At 46.5% G+C, this 25,350-nt stretch overlaps 1 protein-coding gene and 2 pseudogenes across 3 annotated transcripts in view; 2 read left to right on the forward strand and 1 right to left on the reverse strand.

Moving 5' to 3' along the window:
* LOC310791272 (junction plakoglobin pseudogene) overlaps positions 1-18,006 on the reverse strand; it is a 36,338-nt pseudogene extending 18,332 nt beyond the window's left edge. The window contains exon 1 of the transcript in view: positions 15,987-18,006. The product of the transcript in view is annotated as a junction plakoglobin pseudogene (transcript). The remainder of the gene's footprint in view (positions 1-15,986) is intronic.
* nav3 (neuron navigator 3) overlaps positions 1-25,350 on the forward strand; it is a gene marked incomplete at its 5' end in the record, with an annotated part of 744,909 nt that overhangs the window by 243,535 nt on the left and 476,024 nt on the right. The window lies entirely within an intron of this gene.
* On the forward strand, positions 21,174-23,717 carry LOC310772101 (vacuolar protein sorting-associated protein 41 homolog pseudogene; annotated as a pseudogene). Its single transcript has one exon. The product of its transcript is annotated as a vacuolar protein sorting-associated protein 41 homolog pseudogene (transcript).

Raw genomic sequence — 25,350 nt, forward strand, 5'->3', positions numbered from 1 at the left:
CTTGCGTCAGATGCACTTTGACAAGGAAGAGAGCCGTCGCAAATTGAATGTTGGAGAAGAGAAATTAAGACAAAAGAAGCAAGTTGAGGAACTGTAAACCTTTATTTGTGCCCGTTTTTGGAGGATTTTGTGTTCACCTGCTGTCACCTACTGGATTCCTGTTTTTGTGTTGAGTTTGAAGAAGGATTTGGCCAGGTTTATTGTGGGGATCGGTCGCTTGGTGTTGGCACACTGAGCTGGGGAAACCAGATGGCGAGCCACCCATAGGAGAGATCACATTGGATAGACGTCTTCTGCTGCAAGACCACCTCCAAGGATAAGGACTCTTGATTCATCTTCTACCTGGATCGCGGTAGGATTAAAACATTCCGTATCGTGCTGCAACACGCAGTGAAGTTCATCGGACTGGTACAGGATTTAACAAGGACTGAGAACACACCTAAGAGTGATATTGAGTTATTGATCATATATATCTGACTATTTGAGTTTTGATTTTGATACTGTATTCACAGTGGTATTTTATTTTCCAATTTATTTGATGTTGAATGGGTAATGCCAATGGGTTGTATTACTGAAAACTACAACTAATGTAGACTAAAATAGGCCTAACTGAGAAAATAACTTGAAATTGAGTTATACCTCAAAGGGAAAATAACCGTTCAAAGGGAACTAAATAACAACTTAAAGGATAAGTGGAAATTATCTCTTAAACTCAAATAGGTTTAAATCAAACTAAACTGAGATAAGAAGGGACATTTGCATATCTTTTACTTTGGCTTTTGGTTTCAAGGGGATTTCATTCTAATTCCTGTGTCTGTTAAATGTGTTTGTGGTACCAATATGTATGTCTACTACTAAATGTTTCTATAAATAAGCCGGCAGTTCAAACTTATCCCGTGGTCTGTGGTCCATTTTTCCTGGTTTATCTCTAGTTAATACTGCTCATCTGAACCTAGACCCTGGTCCTAGTTATCTGTAAATGTCTACAGTGCTACATTCTTGGCGAGCCAGCCAGGAGCAGTTGCTAGATAAATTAAGAGAATTATAAGATAAATAAATAATTTCATTTGTTTCATACCACACAGACCTAAAATAGTTAAAGTCTGGCAAAAATGGAAGTAGTAGATAGAGAGAATATTAAAGTACCTAACTCGGGTATTGTTAGTGGACTCACTCATACAGAAGTAGATGACGATTTAAGTGAGTTCTTGATCAAGTACGGGTCCATTGGAAGGACAATTTTTGTAGATGACCCCAAATCTCCATACCACAAAAATGTCATTGTAGAGTATGAGAGTGGAGCCGCAGTGAAAACCTTTGAAACTGCACTTCCTTATACCTATGAGAGCCCCAGAAAAGTCACATACGAAATCAGACCCCTATCAGGTGAATATGTACCAAAAGTGACCAGTGATGCCACCCAGTTGTTTTTGAGTGAACTGCAAAAAATTGCTCGACTGAGTGGCCAATCTTTCGAAGAAATCCTGCAGGAGCAGCTGTCTAGATGCAGTAAATCAGTAACTGTTAAGGAAACAGAGCATCCGAGTAAGTCTGCAATTGAAAATTATACCACAGAGGTCCAAAGCGAACCAGCACAAACATCTTTGCCAGCTGGGACAATGGATCTGGGCGCATCATCCTTGAGTGCCACTGAGTCAAAATCATTCAGCCAGACCAAAGGGGATGAAACCCCTAGGGTTTCCATGAGTTATGTTAACCCTCCAGAGGTGCAACGAATGGTTGTCGAACACATAGTAAGAAGTGAAGCACCGATTTCACAGATGAATATGTCATTCAGACTCAGAGGGTTCTCTGGAAAAACCCCTTGCCCCAGTCACGAGGTAGATTACGATAGCTGGCGAAACAGTGTTGAGCTTATTCTTCAGGACTCCGCTCTGTCAGACTTGCAGCGCTCACGGAAAATTCTAGATAGTCTAGCCCCACCCGCAGCTGATGTTGTAAAACCTTTAGGCCCACAAGCCTTACCTACAGCTTACCTCGAACTGCTAGACTCAGCTTTCGGAACTGTAGAGGATGGTGATGAGCTTTTCGCCAAGTTCCTTAGCACACTCCAGGATGCCGGAGAGAAGCCGTCCCATTACCTACACAGGCTACAGACAGCGCTTTCCAAAGCACAGAAACGAGGTGGTGTATCTGCTAGTGAAACTGACCGTCATCTTTTGCGTCAGTTCTGTCGCGGATGCTGGGACAATGTGCTGATAGCTGACCTTCAGCTTGAACGTAAAAGAGAAACTCCACCTCCATTCTCTGAGCTACTGTTGCAGTTACGTGTGGAGGAGGATAGACACGCTACAAAAGAAAACCGAATGAGGAAGCATTTCGGTGCAACCAAACAAAAAGTCGGTGCACATCTCTTATCTGCAAACTCCCTTGAAAATGACACATCATTAGAGAGTGACATCACTGAAATGAGGAAACAAGTCACTGAGCTGCAAAGTCAACTTACCCGACTAAAGACACAGAAAGCAGAGTCGAATGTGCCTTCTCAAGACAGTGTTGTCGCTGAATTAAAAAGACAAGTTACCGAGCTTCAGAGCCAGCTCACAAGCATAAAGCCACAGAAACATCCAAAGACCAAGGCCAATGTGACTAAAATGAGCGCAAAGCATCCAACAAAGTACAAAGAATCTCCGTCCACTGCAGACCAAAGACCTAGCAGCAGACCAAAGCCATGGTACTGTTTCCAGTGCGGAGAGGATGGTCATATTGCATCTGCATGTCCTAATGATCCAAATCCATCCCTAGTAGCTGCTAAGAGGAAGCAACTAAGGGAGAAACAGGCCCTGTGGGACAGTCAAAATGACTCAGTCCGGCCCCAGTCTTTAAACACAATGTAGCCCTCATTGTGGGACAAATGAGTGCTAAGGACAATGACAACAGTCCCACCTCTAATACTGAACGCAAAGGCAAGAAAAAGTTTTCACACACAAGAGCTGTGAAAATACCTAAAGGTCTGATCGGAGCTAAGTACACTGCTCATGTACTCATTGATGGACAGGCTTGCAACTGCCTTCTTGACACAGGATCGCAAGTAACCACAGTACCGCAGTCATTCTATGAGAACAACCTCTCCAACTTGAGCATCCACCCCTTGAATGAGCTGTTAGAGGTAGAGGCTGCAAATGGTCAAAATGTGCCCTATTCAGGCTTTATAGAGGTAGACGTCACCTTTCCCAAAGACTGTTTCGGCACTGAAATCACAGTGTCCACCTATGCTTTAGTTGTCCCGGACACACGGTCTAATGCACAGTCCACACTCTTGATAGGCACTAACACTTTAGATTTAGTGTATGAGGATAGTCTAATGATGAGTACAGATCCCCAAGCTCTCCCATATGGTTACAGGGCTGTTCTGAACATACTGTAATGCAGCAAAGGAACCAACAAAAAGAGAACAGCAGCATAGGGCTAGTGAGACTTTCAGGAAAAGGTCCTGAAGTAGTCCCTGCAGGTCAAAGCTGTGTCTTGGAAGGGTCAGTTCATGTCAACAGCCAAACTTCAGACAGGTGGATGGTAGTTGAACCCCCTTCATTATCTTCCTTACCAGGAGGCCTGTTAGTTACAAGCTGTTTACTCAGTCTCCCTGAAAATCCATCACAAAAGTTACCAGTAGTGCTGCGTAATGAAAGCAAGCATGACATCATCATTCCAGGAAAGAGTGTCATAGCCGAAATCCATGCCTTGCAGGAGGTAATTTCAAGTAAGCAAAACCCCACTGTTACAGCACACTCAGATAGCCTCGCAAAGGCTCCTGAAAATTCAGAGTTAAAGTTTGACTTTGGTGACTCTCCACTTCCAACTGAATGGAGAGAGAGGATAGAGCAAAAGCTTAGTGCTATGCCAGAAGTGTTTGCCCAACATGATTCTGACTTTGGTCGAACAGACAAAGTTAAGCACCAGATCAAGTTAACTGACGAGACCCCCTTTAAACATAGACCTCGGCCCCTACGGCCACAAGATCTTGATGCGGTGCGGAGACACCTGCAGGAGCTGAGAGAGGCAGGAGTAATTCGGGAGTCTGAGTCGTCTTTCTCTTCACCTATAGTGGTGGTTAGGAAGAAAAATGGGGAGGTAAGACTCTGTATCGATTACCGAAAATTAAACCTACATACCATCAAGGACGCCTATGCTCTACCTCATCTGGAGGAGGCCTTCTCTGCACTCACAGGTTCCAAATGGTTCTCTGTCTTAGACCTCAAGTCAGGCTACTACCAGATAGAGGTAGATGAGGCTGACAAACACAAAACTGCCTTTGTGTGTCCATTGGGGTTCTGGGAGTTTAATAGGATGCCCCAAGGCATAACTAACGCCCCCAGCACATTCCAAAGGTTGATGGAGAAGTGTATGGGTGATACCAACCTAAAAGAAGTCCTGGTGTTTTTGGACGATCTGATAGTGTTTTCAGAAACTCTCGAAGAGCACGAAACCCGCCTTCTCCATGTACTCAACCGTCTCAAGGAATACGGCTTGAAATTGTCCTTGGAGAAATGTAAATTTTTCCAAAAGTCAGTGAGGTACTTAGGACACATTGTGTCCGAGGATGGCGTTGAAACAGACCCCCAGAAAGTTGAGGCCCTAAAAACCTGGCCAAGTCCAAGGAACCTCAAAGAGCTGCGCTCATTCCTAGGTTTCGCCGGTTATTACCGGCGTTTCATCCAGGATTTCTCTAAGATAGTGAAGCCACTGAATGACCTCACTGCCGGGTACCCACCCCTTAGACCGAGTAGTGCAGTAAAAGAGAACAAGGGTCAGTACTTCCAGCCAAAAGAGCCTTTTGGAGGAAGGTGGACAGACAGCTGTCAACAAGCTTTTGAAAGAATCATTGACAGACTCACTACAGCCCCAGTGTTAGGTTTTGCCAACCCAAAGCTGCCGTATGTATTACACACGGATGCAAGTACAACTGGGCTAGGAGCAGCACTCTATCAAGAGCAGGAAGGAGAGATGCGTGCTATTGCATTCGCCAGTCGTGGATTGTCAAAGAGCGAATCTTGCTATCCAGCCCACAAACTTGAGTTTCTTGCACTCAAGTGGGCTGTAACTGAGAAGTTTTGTGATTATTTGTATGGAGGCTCTTTTACAGCAGTCACAGACAGTAACCCACTAACTTACATTTTGACCACGGCTAAGTTAGATGCAACAAGCTACCGCTGGTTGTCTGATCTATCCACTTTTGAGTTCCAGCTTCAGTACAGGGCAGGGAAACGTAACCTTGACGCTGATGGTCTTTCACGTCGTCCCCATGGTGAACCTGTCAATTATCTGGTTTCTCAGAAAGAGGAGGAGCGAATTCGTCAGTTCATATATCAACACCTACCCGAGTCTGACGATTTCACTCATATCTCCCATAACACTGTTAGTGCAGTCTGTGAGAAACACCTAATCTGCCCCCCTGTGAACCCATATGAAAGTGGTCCCATTGTTTCTCTTGTAACATCTCTTGCCATGTCAGCTGAAGCTATTCCAGACATATTTGAGCAATATGACGGATGTCCTGTCGGTTCCAGCATATCGGAGAAGGATTTGAAACAAAAGCAGAGAGCCGATCCTGCTATCTATGAAGTTATCTGTCAGTTGGAAACCGGGGAGACCTCACCTCCAGCTGTAAGGAGAGAATTGCCAGAGCTTCCCCTCCTTCTGCGAGAGATAAATAAACTTGAACTGCAGAATGACATTCTCTACAGGAAGAGGCAAGTTGGTGAGGAAACTCAACACCAGCTAGTTCTACCAGAGGAATTGAGAGACATGGTTATGCGAAGCCTTCATGACGACATGGGTCATTTGGGTATCGACCGCACCCTTGACCTCACAAGATCCAGATTCTTCTGGCCCAGAATGGCTACTGACATCGATAAGAAGATTAAGAGTTGCAGCCGCTGTGTCTGTCGAAAGGCCCTGCCAGAGAAGGCAGCGCCTCTAGTAAACATCCAGGTTACTAGACCTCTTGAGTTGGTCTGTATAGACTTTCTATCGATAGAGCCAGACCGAAGCAATACAAAAGATGTCCTTGTGATCACTGACTTCTTTACAAAGTATGCAGTGGCAATCCCTACTCCTAATCAAAAAGCTAGGACAGTAGCCAAATGCCTCTGGGAAAATTTTATAGTTCACTATGGCATCCCTGAAAAATTGCATAGTGACCAAGGGCCAGATTTTGAATCTAAGACTATCAAAGAGCTCTGTGATCTTGCAGGCATCCATAAAGTCTGAACCACACCCTACCATCCAAGGGGAAACCCTGTAGAAAGGTTCAATAGGACACTTCTTAACTCATTCAGAGCCAGTTTAGGACTGCCAATATTTAGCACAGGCCAAAGATTTTCATAATTGTTGGTCATCTTTCAAGACCCACAGTAAATTATCTATTAGCACCAGAGTGATTTGCAATACCTCAAAATGAAGATGTACGTCTCTGGGTTCACCAGGGAAAAAAAAGTGAGCTTTTAGCATGTTCTGTACTCTACTTATAGCCATTTATATACACCCTGTTTTCCCCCAGAAGGTCTCCCAGAGAAAATAAACAGGAGAAAAGGCAATTTTTGTAAAAGGGCACAATCTCAGGCATAACTCACTCTCAATTCTTTTATTTTGAACTGTATTGACATCAGACATGTAAATATTATTCGTTAGGACACAAATGACAAAAAAAAATATATATATATATATATATATACACATGAAGTGCTTTTTTTTTACATTCAACAATACAGTTTACTCGGTGTGAGTGTGCAGACAGACAGACAGACAGACAGACAGACAGACAGACAGACAGACACACCGACAGACAGACAGACAGACAGACAGACAGACAGACAGACACACACACACACACACACACACACACACGATCCCCCTTTTAGATTTCTAACCCCACATAGGATAAGCAATAACCACGCCCTGTGGCGCTGGGATTGGCCAGGAGCAACACTGGAGGGCACGCAGCCCAGCGATTTCATGAACCAACTGAAGAGCTCTTGAGAAGGACAGCGGGCTGCTGTGACTGCCTTCTGCCCGCTGCTGCCTAGCTGTTCCTGTGTTTATTTTGATTTGTTCTGGTACACCCGTCCTCGTCCATGTCTCCCTGTCATATCCTCTCTGCTATTTGATCGTTCCCGTTTTCCCCTCGGCTATTCAACACGTCCTCACCGCCCTCGCAAACTGATCGATCATTTCCTCATTCCTCCGATGATCAAACACATCTCTTGATTACTTTCTCCCGTTTTCTCCTGGCTGGCACAGAGGAAGGCGACTCCAGCTCGTGCAGCGCGCCGAGGGCGTTTCAATGGCGTTTCTCCTGTCTGCACAAGGAAGCGTTACCAGTTTTCTGCTTTTCCTCTTGCTCAATTTCAAAACAACAGCTGCGGTATGTGTTTGATCGCGTGCTGTCGGCTACCCTTTGAAGGCAGGGACCTGTGTCTGTGTCACAGGCTGGGCAAGTGTTTGCTGCAGGCGCTGCACCAATAAAAACAAAAACACGTCAAACACGTCATTGGCGGGGAGGGCTATTTCTGATAACACGTCAAAGACGTCATTGGCGGTGAATGAGTTAATTTGCTTGGTACACTCAAACCTGAAGACAAAAATCACTGGCGAGATTTTGTAAAGCCGTTGGTACACGCATATAACTGTACAAAACACGAAACAACAGGTTTCACGCCGTACGAGTTGATGTTTGGGCGCCAACCTCGGTTGCCTATTGATCTTGCCTTCAGTGTTCCCTTGAATCATAGCCATCAAAAATCTCACTCTCAGTATGTCCAAGCTCTGAAAACTCATCTTCAGGAGAGTTATCAACTGGCTACTAAAAATTCTGCCAAAACCGCTGAAAGGAACAAAAATAGGTTTGACAGACATGTCACTGAATCCACCTTAGATGTAGGTGATCGTGTGCTCGTGAGAAACGTGAGGCTAAGAGGAAAGCATAAGCTGGCTGACAAGTGGGAAGCAATTGTGTATGTTGTTGTCAATCGGAAAGGAGACCTTCCCGTGTACACAGTAAAGCCAGAAAACAAAGATGGTCCCCTTAGAACCTTGCATAGAGATCTCTTGTTACCATGTGGTTTCTTATCACCTCTTGAAGAGGAACCTCCTGTTGTGCCAAACAAACCTAGAAGGCCAAGCACACGTCACCATCCAGACCCTGATCCTGACAACCAAGAGCCAGAGGCTAACTCTGAAGAAGAGGATGAGTATCCATCATATTCCTTTCAAGATCCGATCTTGAGAACCCCAAGGTCCACTCAGGAATATGAAATGATTATGCCTCTAAAGGACCAGCCCCATTCTTCTGTTGAGCAAAACCGTCCAGATAGTGTAGCCGGTTCTGACAGTGCTCCAGAGGAATCTGCTGAAAACATACCTGAAAATGCAACGTTAACGGAAAGAGACTACTCACCCGAAGTGGAACCCATATCCACAAGCGACACACCTGAAAAGGAAAACCTTCCTAAACAAACATCGGACAGAGGTATGGAAGAAACAGAACCTGAAACAGTTAGGACAAATATAGACAATGTACCTGAAGTTCTGACTGAACAGAATACAGAGAGGTGTAGTGAATCTGAACCTGTGGAAGGTGAAGTCACGCACCAAAATGAAGCGGAAGTCAATCTAACAGGAAACAGTGAAAGTGAAGTACAATGTACAGTGAGAAGATCCTCAAGACAAAGAGAACAATCAAGAAGATTGACATATCCCGAGCTAGGGAATCCTTTAGTGACTATTGTCCAATCCCTATTTCAAAACTTAAGTAGAGCTATCACTGATTCACTTGTAGAGCCTAGTCTCACACAGTTACCTGAACCCGAGATAGTGTAAGTTACCCTATCAGCACTATGCAAAGGGACTTGCATAGAGTTAAGGGGGGAGGGTGTAACCTTGGTTAACTTTGAAGCAAATTAATATTAGGTTAATCAATGTGAAGTCACAATATTAGTTACATTGTTATTTTATCATTTACTTTGCGTACTGTTCCTTTAACTAGTGAAATGGTGAACAGCCAATCAGAGTGGCGATAGCGCTGCTTGCTAGAGAGAGAGGAAAAGTAAAGCTGCTCTTTCTTGCGTCAGATGCACTTTGACAAGGAAGAGAGCCGTCGCAAATTGAATGTTGGAGAAGAGAAATTAAGACAAAAGAAGCAAGTTGAGGAACTGTAAACCTTTATTTGTGCCCGTTTTTGGAGGATTTTGTGTTCACCTGCTGTCACCTACTGGATTCCTGTTTTTGTGTTGAGTTTGAAGAAGGATTTGGCCAGGTTTATTGTGGGGATCGGTCGCTTGGTGTTGGCACACTGAGCTGGGGAAACCAGATGGCGAGCCACCCATAGGAGAGATCACATTGGATAGACGTCTTCTGCTGCAAGACCACCTCCAAGGATAAGGACTCTTGATTCATCTTCTACCTGGATCGCGGTAGGATTAAAACATTCCGTATCGTGCTGCAACACTCAGTGAAGTTCATCGGACTGGTACAGGATTTAACAAGGACTGAGACCACACCTAAGAGTGATATTGAGTTATTGATCATAACATATCTGACTATTTGAGTTTTGATTTTGATACTGTATTCACAGTGGTATTTTATTTTCCAATTTATTTGATGTTGAATGGGTAATGCCAATGGGTTGTATTACTGAAAACTACAACTAATGTAGACTAAAATAGGCCTAACTGAGAAAATAACTTGAAATTGAGTTATACCTCAAAGGGAAAATAACCGTTCAAAGGGAACTAAATAACAACTTAAAGGATAAGTGGAAATTATCTCTTAAACTCAAATAGGTTTAAATCAAACTAAACTGAGATAAGAAGGGACATTTGCATATCTTTTACTTTGGCTTTTGGTTTCAAGGGGATTTCATTCTAATTCCTGTGTCTGTTAAATGTGTTTGTGGTACCAATCTATATGTATGTCTACTACTAAATGTTTCTATAAATAAGCCGGCAGTTCAAACTTATCCCGTGGTCTGTGGTCCATTTTTCCTGGTTTATCTCTAGTTAATACTGCTCATCTGAACCTAGACCCTGGTCCTAGTTATCTGTAAATGTCTACAGTGCTACATTAAACTCGCACATTTTTTAACTGAATTTGGCAGCGCGAAACCAAACATGGAACGCAATGAAACATGCAATTTGCATGTCGCGCTGCCAAATTCAATGGAATGAAACGAAACTTGTAGCCTATGTTGGACATAGTGAAGTGTTTTTGATTGATTTGTTCATCCATCAAACCTTTTACTGACAGACTAACTGTTAGCCTAAATACCTTACTTTATTTTGAGGTGCATTAGCCTACATTGCTCAGCCAGAAATTATTCCCACTTCAACTCTCTTTCTCCTGGGTGCGCTATAACGTTAAAATGCACCAGAGGACATCCATCTTATTTGTCCTCAATCTGCATTGAAAATGTGTGAAAATTCACCTTCTTGCAACAGTTGTAGCCTAAGATAGTGGTTTTCAAAGTGGGTTCCCCAGCAAAAAGGGGGGATTAATCTATTTTCACTATAATTCCATCCATAAGTAACACAATCACAGAATGTATGACTATTTTCGTCATGGGTTTCATATAATGTCTGATAAAACATCTAGCAAAACTCTTATCAGATAGGGGACCCTGGAACAAAATCTTATCTATATGGGGGTGCGTGGTGTAATTTGTGTTAGTTTAGGGCTCCTTAACATGAGCAAGTTCGATAAACACTGGCCTGGGCTACATCTTCTGCCATAAAAAATATTGCAGTTGAGGAATCTGTCAAGCCAGCACCCAAGTTTTAGGATTGTGTGATTGAATTAAACTGAAATGAAGTTTGATGTTGCCTGTTACAGTGTAGATGGTAAAGCGGTCTGTAGCCTAATAATTTCTACTGATCTCGTTTCCTTGAAGGAGACTGGTGCTGCTATTGAGATTACATTAGGGTATAGGAGTGACATATTTGGGACCCGTTTCTGGCCTACCTTGATGAGGTTAGGGGCGGTGGGTGACTTGCTCAGCTGGTTTGTCTTGGCCCCTTGTATAACCCATTATGCTTTTATAAGCATGTAAGCACCCTTATATGGGTGGTAGCACCATATTATAATTGTCAATCAATAGTATGCTTTGCTTTGTTTTCCAGCTGTGTCTGAGCTTTTGTTTTGTTTGTATGTTGTTAAAATCTGTCTTCAAACTGCAAAAGAGAAAAAAAAAAGGCCCAATATCCAAGCTCACCAGCCACCACTGCTGTATACCATAATATATCATGAATCTATGTGAATAAATAGATTTATATAAATAGTAATCACAGCCTAATGCATAGAGATACATCCTGAAACCTTCTCGCAACAGTTCTAGCCTAAGCCAGTGGTTTTCAAAGTGGGGTCCCCTGTCCCAGCAAAAAGGGGGGATAATCTATTTTCACTATAATTCCATGCCATCCATAAGTAACACAATCTAAGATAGTGTAGAAGTGAGTAACTAGGCTAATTATAACCATAACTGCACAAATAATTGACAAAAATCTCGAAATAAATATACAGTATTTACTCTGAGAAATGAAATAATGAGAAAAGGAACAATTATTGATGGTTAAAACTGAATAATGACATCACAACAGTCTAATCCTAATGCTAATTTAAAATGAGATTTGGGCGTTTTGGGCAAAAACTGCTTGTGGGTGAGAGTATCAGCAGCAGAGCACACGTCATATTTTCCCTGGGACCGCCTCAGGTGCTAGGTGCTGTTCCGTCCTGTAGTCCTCTCACTGGGTGCTAATGCAATGCTCCTCACTGGGTGGAAAGCTAAGAGGCTTGACAGCATGGAGAAACATGGCAAATATACACACACACATGCGCGCGCGCGCACCCGCACACGTGAAAAAAAAAGCCCAATTTTTTTCCGCCGGTGACCTTTGGTCGCCGCACTAGCTTCCTCCCCTGTTTCCAAGCTCACCAGCCACCACTGACACACACACACACACACACACACACACACACACACACACACACACACACACACACACACACACACACACACACACACTGTCATAGAAACATATATCTACAGCAGGGGTGTCAGACTCATATTAGGTAGAGGGCCGGATTTGTTCAACTGAGACCTCATGGGGGCCGGATTTTTTTTTTTACTAAAATCAATTCGACTCATTTACCCATTTACTTCACAAAAGAAATACTGCTCTTTCCATTTCTCTTGAAACTGCCTGCATTCCGTGTCAACCTTTCTCTTTTTCGATAGCATCTTGTTCAGGGGCGGACTGGGATCATAATTCAGGCCGGGCATTAGATACCAAGCAGGCCAGGCCAATACGGGCCGACGCGCGTGCCGGTGTCCGAAAAATTTGGGCCGTTTGAAGCCAGATTTGGGCCGTTTGAAGCCCAATTTGGGTCGTTTAAAGCCAGATTTGGGCCGTTTGAAGCCCAATTTGGGCTGTTTGAAGCCCAATTTGGGCCAAGTCCAATTTTACAATGAGATGCACCCACTTTAACCCTGAATAAAGTAATAAAACCACTAGTAAACCAGTAGGCGGCGCCTGGCCTGCTGTTCAGTGAGTGGCCTGAATGCGGGCACAATTTTTTTTTTTTTTGCGCAGGCCAGGCCAGGCCACCGGGCATTTGCCCGACGTGCCCGATTATGCAGTCCGCGCCTGATCTTGTTGATTCTTTTGTTTTTTGGTAGGTAGCTGAATGCGCGATTCAATTCCAGCGTGGCATCATGGCGGCTTTGTTTACACCTGATGACCTACTGACATACTTCCTTGTAGTGCAGGTTAATTAACTTATCAATGAACTCTTAGCTTGCTTATTAGCCACACGTAGTTCATGATAATGGGGTGCAAATTTAATAATAATAATAATAAAAAAAAATATATATATATATATATATTCCAAAACATCTCGCGGCCCGCGGGCCGTATCTCTGACATCCCTGATCTACAGTCTACACCATCGACTGTATAATAGCTGGACATGATGTCAGGTACCCAAAAGTGAAGCCAAAACTATCTCCATTTCGCACTGTACCCACGCTCAGGAGAGAGTCTGGCTGGTGTTACTCTCACTATGGGCTAGCGGGGGAAAAAGGCTCTGTTATCTTTACAACCATCCACCGACAGTACCAAGCAGGCCTGCTTTATTGCACAATCCAAATCTTTGTCAAAACTCACGGGCATTGTCAGCGTGGAGCAATGAGCTAGCGTTAATGTTGTTTCACAGCCGTGGAGGCATTTGAGAGCGACAGATTCAACATGCAGGGAGTCCAGAAATGGGTGGAGCCGGTCGGTCAGAGCCAATGGCAGGGCGTGCAAGGAGCTGAAAGGGATTTTCCTCCACTGCCGACCAAAATGGTCAACACCAATGGCAGAGCTTAGTCCCGACTAGTCTCTCCCCAGACTCAAATGTTATGTACGTTGAATCACTGCGCTCCACAAACTACATAAATGAGTCTGTGCCACTTCACAGCCACTGCTGGGGTTTGAGGGCAGGTCTAGGGGGGTGAGATTGAAGGAGGTCGTAGCACCAATGAGAGAGTGGTTCGAAAAATGGGCTGCGCCTCCCGTGTCGTCACTTATCGCAAAGTCGGTGCTGATTGGTGAAGACTGATTCCACCACTGGCCAATCACTGGCTGAGGGGAGTGTCCCAGACCCAGAGAGAGATCTGTAGCATGCAGTAATGTAGTGTATCAGCGTAAGCCTTTGTTCACACCTGGCGCTGAACATAAGCAGAACGGAAGCTTGAGGCAGGCTCAAGCTGAGCGGTCACACAAGAAGCCTTCTCTTTTCCTCAGCGCCTCGCTCGGCGAGCCTTGAACCCACCCACAACTTCCATTGACTTCATGCCTGGCCGCTTCACGTGTCACGCTTGGAAAATAGGACTGAATCCTGAAAGATCGCTTGAGCGTGCGTTGAGCAGGGCACGCCTGCGGGTGGTGTGAACGGCTTTGCCTGTTAACAAGGACGCCGAAATGAAACTTGTGGGTTCAGCGCAGGTTGAGCGTTGCTTCGGCATATGGTGTGAACGGGCTGTAAGAAGTCTCATGGGGCTGGCGTTCAGACTATGTCCCAACTAGCCGTCAGCTAGCGTTAGCTGTTTATGTTGATCACACAGATACTGGAGGTTTTTATTTAGTATAAAGCATGAGGAGAGTAGTTTTTGGATATGGATATGGTTTACGCCAGCTCAGGGAAGTGCTTTGACTTTGATCACAAGCTTCCTCTCCTCATAGCTGTTACATTTTAAGTTATAAGTATACAGACAATAAATATCCCTGCAAGGCAGCTCTGTGCTGCCTGCTGCGTTAGCCTACCTACAGTACATGAAGGTTCACTTGTTAGATTTCACCTGTTAAACCAACATTTATGTTCCAAAAGGAAATAAATCATAATCAAATAATTGATAATTTACCCCATATAATGTACGTCGCCCAGCTGAGCAGCTCGAAGTCTGGCTGCTAGCAGCTCAGATGACCAGCTGGTCCGGTTCCTCAATCTCACAACAAAGTCAGATTTCCATACAGGCGTAATTTTGGTAAACTGACCTCATTGTGGGAATCTGGTGTATTTTGACCAGTAAAAAAATTATTAAAACGTAAAGTGCCATATTTACAGAGCTAGAGCATTGACTGTATATACACTATTGGTAGAAAGATCGAACCAGCTATGTAAAAAGTCAGAGGGGGGCAGGAACCTGACACTGACACTGCGGTTCCATCCACCGGTCACTACTGCGCAGACTCTGGTCCAAAACTGACAAGATGGCAGCACTCTGATTGGGGTATTTTGGCTTCACTTTTGCATACCACTAGGAGGAGATGGATACACTGTCCATATTATATAATCAATCATCTACACACACTCATGTTCTTTCTCTTCCCTGGTTTTCACTTCGTGTCTGTCTCTCTTACTAGAAATGTTACGCGCTTTCACGCACTCATTTCTAGTTTATTTCATGCGCTTTGCATGCTCAATAAACTTTTTAATTAACATTTGAATTAGTTTGAGTGACATCACTCGATCAACTCAGGCTGTGTGTGTGTGTGTGTGTGTGTGTGTGTGTGTGTGTGTGTGTGTGTGTGTGTCTCTCATCGGGCAGTCGACATCAATTGTCTGTGACATCAGGGAGCATGCTCAGTTGAGCATTTGTGCGCCGATGTCACAATGTCAAGAAGTGACATCGAGCAGTGTGTGTATGTCTGTATCTGTGTGACATAATCACTGATGACATAGAACATGACATCACAATTGCTCAAGGGTCACTGACATCACATTTCTGATGAAAACTTCACTTTTTTCTGTTATATCCTTTATTTGTCCTTTATCCTTTATTTCATTCAACAGAATTTCAGTAAAAACTTTTTTTTTCTGATTCCCCCCATTTTCTTCCCAATTGTACTCATGGCAGGTGGGAGGATCATCCCACCCGTTCCCTTCCGCCCTGAGCAGATGCCCCGACCGACCAGTGGTGGTGCTAGTGCAGCGACCAAGACACATACCCTCATTCCATCTTCCCACCCGCAGGCACAGCCAATCGTGCCTGTATGGACCCCCGACTAAGCTGGAGGTAACACAAGGGCGCGAACCTGCGACCCTCGTGTTGGTAGGCAGGGAATCTACCGCTACACTACCCGGACCCCCAGAGAATTTTCAGTAAAAACTTTAGAAAGACAAATGACCTGTCAGTAGTTTGCTGTAGTAGTAGGGCTGTCCCCAACTAAATTACAAGCCAACTAAACAAAAAAACTAAAAAAGTCTTAGGATGTGAAGTAATTACACAGTCAATGTATTGAACAAATCAGTAAAATTGCTTTCCCCACATTACTGTTCTCCTGCAATCAATAAAGTCACATAAAAAGTCTCTTACATTACATTATTATTATCTCTACTGATGACTAGCTCCTCTGCCTCCTTTTCCATTACGGTCTCTCTCTCTCTCTCCCTCTCTTTCTTCTTCTTTCTGGTTCTTTATATGCTCGCTGTACCGGGGTGGGTCCTTCTATCGGGACGCTGTTGTGGGCCATCTCCCATGCAGCGGGGTCTGAGCTCCACAGACACATGCTCCATCAAGTTCTTATCCTCTGAGATACGGAAGAGGATAGCTGCAGCATAGGTGGCGATGGCGTCATTGTTGGATTGCTGCAGCTCCATCAGCCGGGTGGAGGCTCCCTCGCTGAGGATCTCCTCGGCCGCTTGTTTGTCCAGGGCCAGCTCGCACAGAGCGCCCGCCGCCACGCGCTTCACATTGTCCACTGGAGAGTACAGAAGCTGAACAAACAGAGGAATGGTCTGCAGGCTGCCGATCTCGCCTCTGTTGACGGGATCTCTGGCCATGATGTGCAGGGCTTTTGTGCAGCCCTCCAAGATGTCCTCCATCCTCACCCCATCCTGGTATGTCTGCTGGGTGGACGAGCCATGTTTCTGGGCGTCCTGTTGGGCCTTGAGCAGCAGGTTGACCAGGCGGGGAATGGCTCCTGCGTCCCTCAGAGGAGCCTGGTTGTCTGGGCACAGAGCCAGGTTACGGATCAGGCCAACCACCGCCTTGATGACGGGCCAGTAGACGGGCTGGTTGAGCAGGTTGATGATAGCGGGGATGCCGTAATGCACCCGCACAACATTCTGCGCCATCTCGGCATGCTGGTGGCGTGAGGTCAGGTGGCGCAGAGCACAGACGGCCGGTTCGGTCACGTCCTCCTTCTCACCGGCGCGCAGCATGGCGTGGATCAGCGCCTCCACAACGTTGCTCTGCATGACCAGAGTCTTGTTGTAGGCATTGTTGCATGTGAGGTTGGAGAGGATGCCGATGGAACAAGTCAGCATGTTGATGTCATCTGTACTCAGCAGACCTACCAGCACCTGCAGCAGAATGTCAATACCCTCCTGCTTGGTAGCAGCATCAGACAGGTTCCTGAGCGTCCACAGACAGTTCTGCATCAGACGCTGGCTGGAGCCTGTAAGGTGTTTCCCCAGAGCCTGCATCCCACCAGCCTCTACAATGGCAGGTTTGTTGCTTGGGCAAATAGAGAGGACTTTGAGCACACGGCTGGTGGTCCACAGCAGCTTCTCATAGTTGTAGTTTCTCATGATGTGGACTAGACATTCAGGACCCCCGTTGGCAAGGATGATTAACTTGCTCTCCTGGTTGCCGTAGGACAGCAGCTCCAGACAGTGGGTGGTGATGGCCAGGAACTTGGGGTTGCTCTTCTTGAGGAGGGGAACCATCCTCTGCAGACCGTCGGCCAGACGCACAGCCATCTTAGCGCCCTCTTGGTGCAGCAGCAGGTTGTGCAGCGTGGTGATGGCATAGAACAGCACAGACTCCATGGAGGAGCTGAGCATGCGGACTAAGGCGGGGATGCCTCCAGACTTGAAGATGGACAGCAGACCCTCCCTCTGGTGGGACAGGTTGTGGAGGATGCTGGCTGTGGAACAGACTGTCCCCATGTCGCATGTGTTCTGCATGGCCCGCACTACGCCCGCCACCATCTGAGGTGACTTCACCAGCACGTGCCGCGAAGCCTCCTGATGGGTCAGCTGGTTGACAATCAGTGCTGCTTTGTTGACCACCACCTGGTCCTCATCGTTCAGCAGCTTGGTAAGCTCTGGCACAGCCCGTGTGGCGAGCTCGGCGGCGTCCTGGTAGTTGATCAGATCGATGAAGGCGGTCTTGAGCAGCTGGGACGGCTCGGCCAGCCGCTGGACATTGGTCATCTGGGATGGGTCTGTCTGAGTGGACAGGGTGGCAGTCCCCTCCCCCAGCGTCTCTGGGAACATGGCCGCCCGCACCCGCTGGGCCCGGGTCATGGTATCCTGAGTCTCCAAGTCAGGCTTGTCACTTGTCATGGTGGTGGTGATAGTGTAGTCCTTGCAGGTGCTGTACTCTGTGCCGCCATCATCTCTGACTGTGGTGGCACCAGACTGGATGCCAGAGTCTGTGCCGTAGTAAGTCTGCTGGCACTTTGCCACCTTCACCATGCCCTTAAGCTCACACATTTGCATTGCCATCCTTACTTCACAGGATCAAAACAATGTAGCAAAGCAGCAGACACTCCTGTACTTATAGCCTCTGCAGTGAATGAGTTATGACATCACTAATGATGTCACAATGTCTATGACATAATCAGTGTCATAAATCACTGTTGATGTCACCAATGATGTCACTCGATGATGATGTCAGTGATGATGTCACCAGTGATGTCACTCGAGCATAATAGGGCGGTGTGCTGAGCATGCTCGATTGATGGAATCCCACCATATTATTGTAAGATTATTGCTGCAGACATAGTCTCGCAGTAGCCAGCTGTAGATTTATATCCACGTCTGTTACATGACTCTTGAAAAGTGGTTAACGACGAAAACAAAATGCTTGACAGACATATATGAATTGACCAACCACGGACGACGCAACTTGTGGGGCATTTTGAATGATGCACCAATGCATGCAGAGAGCCGGACTTCCCTAACAGCCCAGCCAATCTGATTTTTGTTAGGATGATGTCATCATTCCTACTGTGATGTCATTGTAGAAACGGTCCATAATGGCCCACCGTCAGGCCTGTTCTTGGGGCAGTCGATGCCTACCAGCCGGTGCGCCAACGACGTAATGACGATGACATCATCAACGATGACAATGATGTCATAGCATAGAGTTCACCTGTGAGGTCATCGGCGATGTCAGACATAACACCGATGATGTCATAGCTCCCTCGAACATTGTGACATCACCAATGACGTGATGTCATACACCGAAATGCGGGCATATAAACAAGGTGTTCTGTGACGCTATGCTTGATTCCAGAGATTCCTTCTACTTCCATACTTCTTCAGGTATTCTTACTTCCCTAATAATGTCAACCATTAGCACAACCAAATCCGGACCCGAACTGAATCCTGGGCATCTTACAACCGGCCAGGCCCTGGTGACCGACTGCCTTACACCCAGTCATACCAGTGGTATTTCAACCGCATCCCAGGACCGACATGTCGGTCCCTATCTCCATCCCTGTGATTCTGACCGATCACAGCGCGTGAGCCCTCATACACGATCCAGCACACTTCACGAGGCAAGCCCAGAAGCTTTGCCCCCAGCAAGCACACAAGCTTCGCTACAGTCATCATTCCTACTGTGATGTCATAGTTCACTCACTGATGATGTCATAACACAAGGTGATGTCATATTCGGGACCTATAAAAGTTCGGTTCTGCAGGTCCTCTGCAGTGGTTCATAAACTAAACGAATCTCGCGACAACACTCTGCAACCGTTCCCAACTTCGAACCTTGCAGACCCAGCTATCAAGTTCAACAGCGTTCCTACTCATCGAGACTTCAGTTTCCAAGTTTGTCTTGGCCATCAACTATCCGCGAATAGATCCACATGTCTAACACCAAGCCTGACAGTATGAACAACTCAGAAATGGATTTAGCGGGTAAGTTTCCGCCAATCAAGGAGGAAGACCCTGAGACGCCAGTTTCCCTCGCCGAGTCCCTGAGGCGCCAGTTTCCCCGCCGGCCGCTTCAGCTGACTCACCAGGCGGTCAGCTGAAGTGGCCAACACAGAAGACCCTGAGGCGCCAGTTTCCCCGCCGGCCGCTTCAGCTGACCCACCAAGCGATCAGCTGAAGTGGCCAACACAGAAGACCCTGAGGCGCCAGTTTCCCCGCCGGCCGCTTCAGCTGACCCACCAGGCGGTCAGCTGAAGTGGCCAACACAGAAGACCTTGAGGCCCAACCTGTGAGTGTCCTACCTCAACTACAGGTCGGGATGGTAGGCCTTTCTTTCCCTCGCCGAGTCTGAGCCCGGACTTCAGCAGCAGTCTAACTACAGGTCTAAGCGTCGACGTTCGGTTCCTGCTCAATCCTGGGATTCCTATCTGGGTTTGGAAGGATTCAGTTGTTCTGCCAGCCTTTTGCCTAGACCGCCACCCCCCGGGGGAGAGCCTCCTGTGGCTCTCTGTCTTTGGGAACGGCAACATCAGTTGAAGCTCAGCCTTTAGATTATGCGGAGCCTTCTGGTGCTCCGCTCTCTGAGCTTGCGACACCCCCCCCCCCCTGCAGTTCCTTTGGCTCCTTCTTCCAAGTTTGGGGCCCCACCTTCGGAGCCCGCGGAGTTTGAGGTGTTGCGTCAGGAGAACAGTTCTTGTTGGTCCCCACCGGACCGTGGCATTGACCCTTTTGATGGTCTCCAGTCTCCCATGTTTGGATTGTGCCCCGGGGGATGGCCGACTCCAGAGGATCCACCGGAGTCTGCAGAATTTCTGTTCTCCAGATATCATCCTTGGATGATATCCCCCTGCTGAAGAGCCCCTCGACTGTCTGACACCCCCTTTGGGGTCTAACCACCTGCTGAAGAGCACCTCCACTGTCTGACCCCCCCTTTGGGGTCTAACCACCTGCTGAAGAGCACCTCCACTGTCTGACCCCCCCTTTGGGGTCTAACCACCTGCATCTAACCACCTGCTGAAGAGCACCTCCACTGTCTGACACCCCCTTTGGGGTCTAACCACCTGCATCTAACCACCTGCTGAAGAGCACCTCCACTGTCTGACCCCCCCCTTTGGGGGTCTAACCACCTGCATCTAACCACCTGCTGAGGAGCCCCTCCACCAGAGTCTGCAGCATTTCTGTTCTCCAGATGTCTTCCTTGAGGGTCTCATTGGACGCCAGGTGGCCGTAGAGGGGAGGGTACTGTTAGGATGATGTCATCATTCCTACTGTGATGTCATCATTCCTACTGTGATGTCATAGTTCACTCACTGATGATGTCATAACACAAGGTGATGTCATATTCGGGACCTATAAAGGTTCGGTTCTGCAGGTCCTCTGCAGTGGTTCATAAACTAAACGAATCTCGCGACAACACTCTGCAACCGTTCCCAACTTCGAACCTTGCAGACCCAGCTATCAAGTTCAACAGCGTTCCTACTCACCGAGACTTCAGTTTCCAAGTTTGTCTTGGCCATCAACTATCCGCGAATAGATCCACATGTCTAACACCAAGCCTGACCATTTTACCGTAGGAGTTTCTACACCAAAACCTGGAAACACTGACTTGTCATTCAAACCCTCTGTCGCTGGAAGCGTGCTGACGTGTTGGTTATGACCACGTGAGACTACTGCGGACACTGCTAGATCAGCTCATACTGAGTTGTGTTCCCTTTCCATATAATATCACAATGGCGGAAGTAGAGGATCAGGGCAGGAAACCAAGTGAGGAATTCTCAACTGAGTCTGAGGAGGACAGCGAGGAGGAGCCCATGCTGAAATATAAGAGGCTTTCCAATGGGGTGACGGACATTCTCCAGAAGGATGCAGCCAGCTGTATGACTGTCCATGACAGGTTTCTTGCCCTTGGAACCCATTTTGGAAAGGTCTTCCTGCTGGACACCCAAGGAAATGTAACTCAAAAGTTTGAAATTAGCTCGGTCAAGATCAACCAGATCAGCCTGGATGGAAGTGGAGAGCATGTGGGCATTTGCTCCGAGGATGGGAAGGTTCAAGTATTTGGACTCCATACAAGAGAGGGCTTCCACGATAACTTTGACTATCCCATCAAAGTGGTAGCATTACACCCTCAGTTCACCAGATCAAATTACAAACAGTTTGTCACTGGAGGCAGCAAGCTGCTTCTGTATGAGAGGAAGTGGTTAAATCGCTGGAAGATGTCTGTTCTACATGAGGGTGAGGGCAACATCACCAATATCCACTGGAGAGCAAGCCTCATTGCCTGGGCCAACAATGTTGGAGTTAACATCTATGACATCAGCACGAAACAGAGGATTTCCGTGTTGCGGGGTAACAGCCTGAGGCCCGACATCGACATGTACCCGTGCAGCCTCTGCTGGAAAGACAACACCACGCTCATTATTGGCTGGGGCACTTCCATTCAAATATGTGCTGTGAAAAATCAAACTCCCACTGAGAGGAGAGATCTACCCAGACGCTATGTGGAAGTAGTTTCTGCATTTGAGACCGAGTTCTTCATCAGTGGCCTGGCACCACTGGCCGATCGGCTTGTCACCCTGTACTTTGTAAAGAATCGTGATCATATGGAGGAGTTCCGTGCACTGCCTCATCTCAACATCATCCAGCCCCTACCAGAGAGCTTTGAGGAAATCTCTTCAGACACGCTGACCGTGCGCAGGTTTCAAGACAACAAGTGGAGAGACTACCAACTCAAACATTCTGAAGGAGAATCGCTCTTCTACATGATCAGCCCCAAAGACATTGTTGTGGTCAAGGAACGAGACCAAGATGACCACATTGACTGGCTGCTTGAAAATAATAAATATGAGGAGGCGCTGATGGCCGCAGAGATCAGCTTGAAAAACATTAAGAGACATGAAGTTCAGACAATTGGAATGGCTTACATGAATCACTTAGTGGAGAAAGGAGATTATGACAGTGCTGCGAGGAAGTGTGAAAAGGTTCTTGGGAAAAAGATGGAACTGTGGGAGAATGAAGTAGACCGGTTCAAGACCATTGGCCAGTTGAAGGCCATCAGTCAGTATTTGCCCAGAGGGGATTTGCGTCTCAGACCAGCCATCTATGAAATTATCTTGCATGAATTTCTCAAAACTGATTACGAGGCTTTCGCCACATTGATCCAGGAATGGCCAGGAGAGCTCTACAACAACCTGACCATTGTCCAGGCGGTCACCGACCACCTGAAGAAGGACCCCACTAACAGCACACTGCTCACCACACTGGCTAAACTGTCCACATACGGCCAGCAGTATGACAGAGCCTTGGAGATCTATCTGAGACTGAGGCACAAAGATGTTTACCAGCTGATCCACAAACACAACCTCCTCTCATCCGTAGAAGACAAGATTGTACTCCTCATGGACATTGACAAAGAGAAAACTGTTGACATGCTCCTGTACAACGAGGACAAGATATCGATGGACCGAGTGGTGGAAGAACTAGGGGACAGGCCCGAGTATCTGCATGTGTACCTCCACAAACTGTTCAAGCGGGACCATCACAAAGGCCAGAAGTACCATGAGAGGCAGATTGGCCTCTATGCAGAGTACGACCAACCAAATCTCTTGCCTTTCCTGAGACATAGCACCCACTGCCCACTGGAAAAAGCTCTTGAGATTTGTCAGCAGAGGAACTTTGTGGGGGAGACGGTCTTCCTGCTCAGCAGGATGGGGAACTGCCGACAAGCTCTGCAGATGATCATGGAGGAGCTGGGGGACGTGGACATGGCCATAGAGTTTGCCAAAGAGCAGGAGCTGTGGGAGGACCTCATCTCTTACTCGATTGACAAACCACCATTCATCACTGGCCTCCTTAATAATATTGGGACACATGTGGATCCCATCATGCTCATCCATCGCATAAAGGAGGGCATGGAGATACCAAACCTCAGAGATTCACTTGTCAAAATCATTCAGGACTACAATCTGCAGATTCTGCTGAGCGAGGGATGTCAGAAGATCCTGGTGGCTGACTCCCACTCTCTGCTCCGGAAAATGCACCGGACACAGATGAAAGGAGTCCGGGTGGACGAGGTGAACATCTGCGAGTCATGTCATGTGATAATATTACCGTCAGATGTGGCCACGCCCTTTAGCGTGGTGGTGTTTCACTGCAGACACATGTTTCACAAAGAATGTTTACCATCTGTGGGAACAACTCCTGAAGTGCGGTTTTGTAACATCTGCAGTGCGGCGAGGCGAGGGCCAGGAAGCATCCTGGAGATGAAAAAGTAAGGGGAACTTCTGCACACTGTATTATTAGTGATGCCTTTTCTCCTCCCTATCGCTGTCACTTCATTGATCACATTCCCTCAGTCACCCAATCAGTACACTGGCAAAAAAAAGTTTTTTTATTGGATTAGCTCTATATGTGAATATCTAACAACTGTACAATGTAATCTTTATTCTGCTTGCCACTAATTTGAGTTGGCGATGAAATGTCAATACAGATCGAAGTAAAAATATATAACCCACTGATATCAGGCTAGGCAATGGCATCAGTGAGTCAGGAACCAAAGGAGAAGCGTTTCCTCCTCGAATCAGACCAGAGAACGCTCTAATACACAGGAGCTTTAAGGTGTAAGGGCCCTGGTGGATTAAGGGCATTCCTGGGCAGACCACGCATAAGCTCCCCACATGCACCGAGCCATTTATGGTCAGTGCTGCAACCAATTTGATCGTCATGTTACATTGTAGAGTGATAACGGGTCATTAAAAGTGATAATGAAAAGCCATTATGTGCAGTACTGCAGTTTCACTCTGAATATCAGCACATGAATAATAATAATAATAATCTTTTATACTATACATTTTTTGTACTATTCATTGTTTTCTTTTTCAAGATTACATCAACCTGCCATGGGACTACAGGTGGAAACTAGCCCTTGGGCTATAACCTGGCATGTTTACTGTACGGCTGTACTGTTCATCAATGTGCAATGTCCCATTCTTTAAATAAATGAATCTGAATCTGAATCTGAATCTGAATATAATCACCAAATTCTTCAATATTTTATTTTCGATTTTTCAGAACATGAAAACAAAAACAAGCTCAGACGCAGGAAAAAAAGAACAAAAGCATATCCAAACCTGTTTTTTACTGAATGCGTGAATGAGTGAAAAGGCATTATCTCTCGCAACAGAGCACATTTACAAATCAAAGTTTTACCACATGGGTCAAGACATGTGGTCAACACACTGGCTCAGTGGGGGTCAGCTCGCCATTCCGAAGTGTCGGCATTCCGATCATTGACTTCTATGCTTTCGGAGAGGCGGCCCTTTTTATCTCCAAAAATGTTTTGCCGAGGGGTTAGGTTCTGGGGGAGGTTAGGCTTAGGCGTGGGGGGTGGGAGAGGTTAGGTTTAGGGTTAGGGTCTGGGGGAGGGTTCTTTCGCAATGGCGAGACAGATCTCAATTTTGTCGGAATGCCGGTATTTCGGAGTGCCGACATTTCGGAATGCCGAGGTGTCCCCGGCTCAGTGTACTTCATTTCATTTCTCTCTCTGTCCTGCAAAGCACGGCGCGCCCTGCACTGTTACAAAAATCTTCCGGTACACACACGGCCAGCGGTTGCAGAGGCTTGCACACGATGCGACTAGCGTGATGACGTCATTATTTGGCGCGCACTCGCTTCCGCGTGGCTCACTACGGCAGAATCAGTTTTAGCCTGTTAGCTGAAGCAAACAAGTTGTACTGGCAACTGGTGATACCGGGGATGCTTGTGCTGTTCTCTTTTCAACGGCTTGTTTTGCATATCCCTTGTACCCCGCTAACCCGGTAACCCTTAACTGTCCACTGGTCCGTGTACATGGACATTGATATTAATTCTTATTTTTGATAGTCTTAATTAATTATTTTTTTTATTTTT

The sequence above is a fragment of the Poromitra crassiceps genome, assembly GCF_964638095.1.
Source record: "Poromitra crassiceps genome assembly, chromosome: 2".
NCBI classification, from domain to species: Eukaryota; Metazoa; Chordata; class Actinopteri; order Beryciformes; family Melamphaidae; genus Poromitra; species Poromitra crassiceps.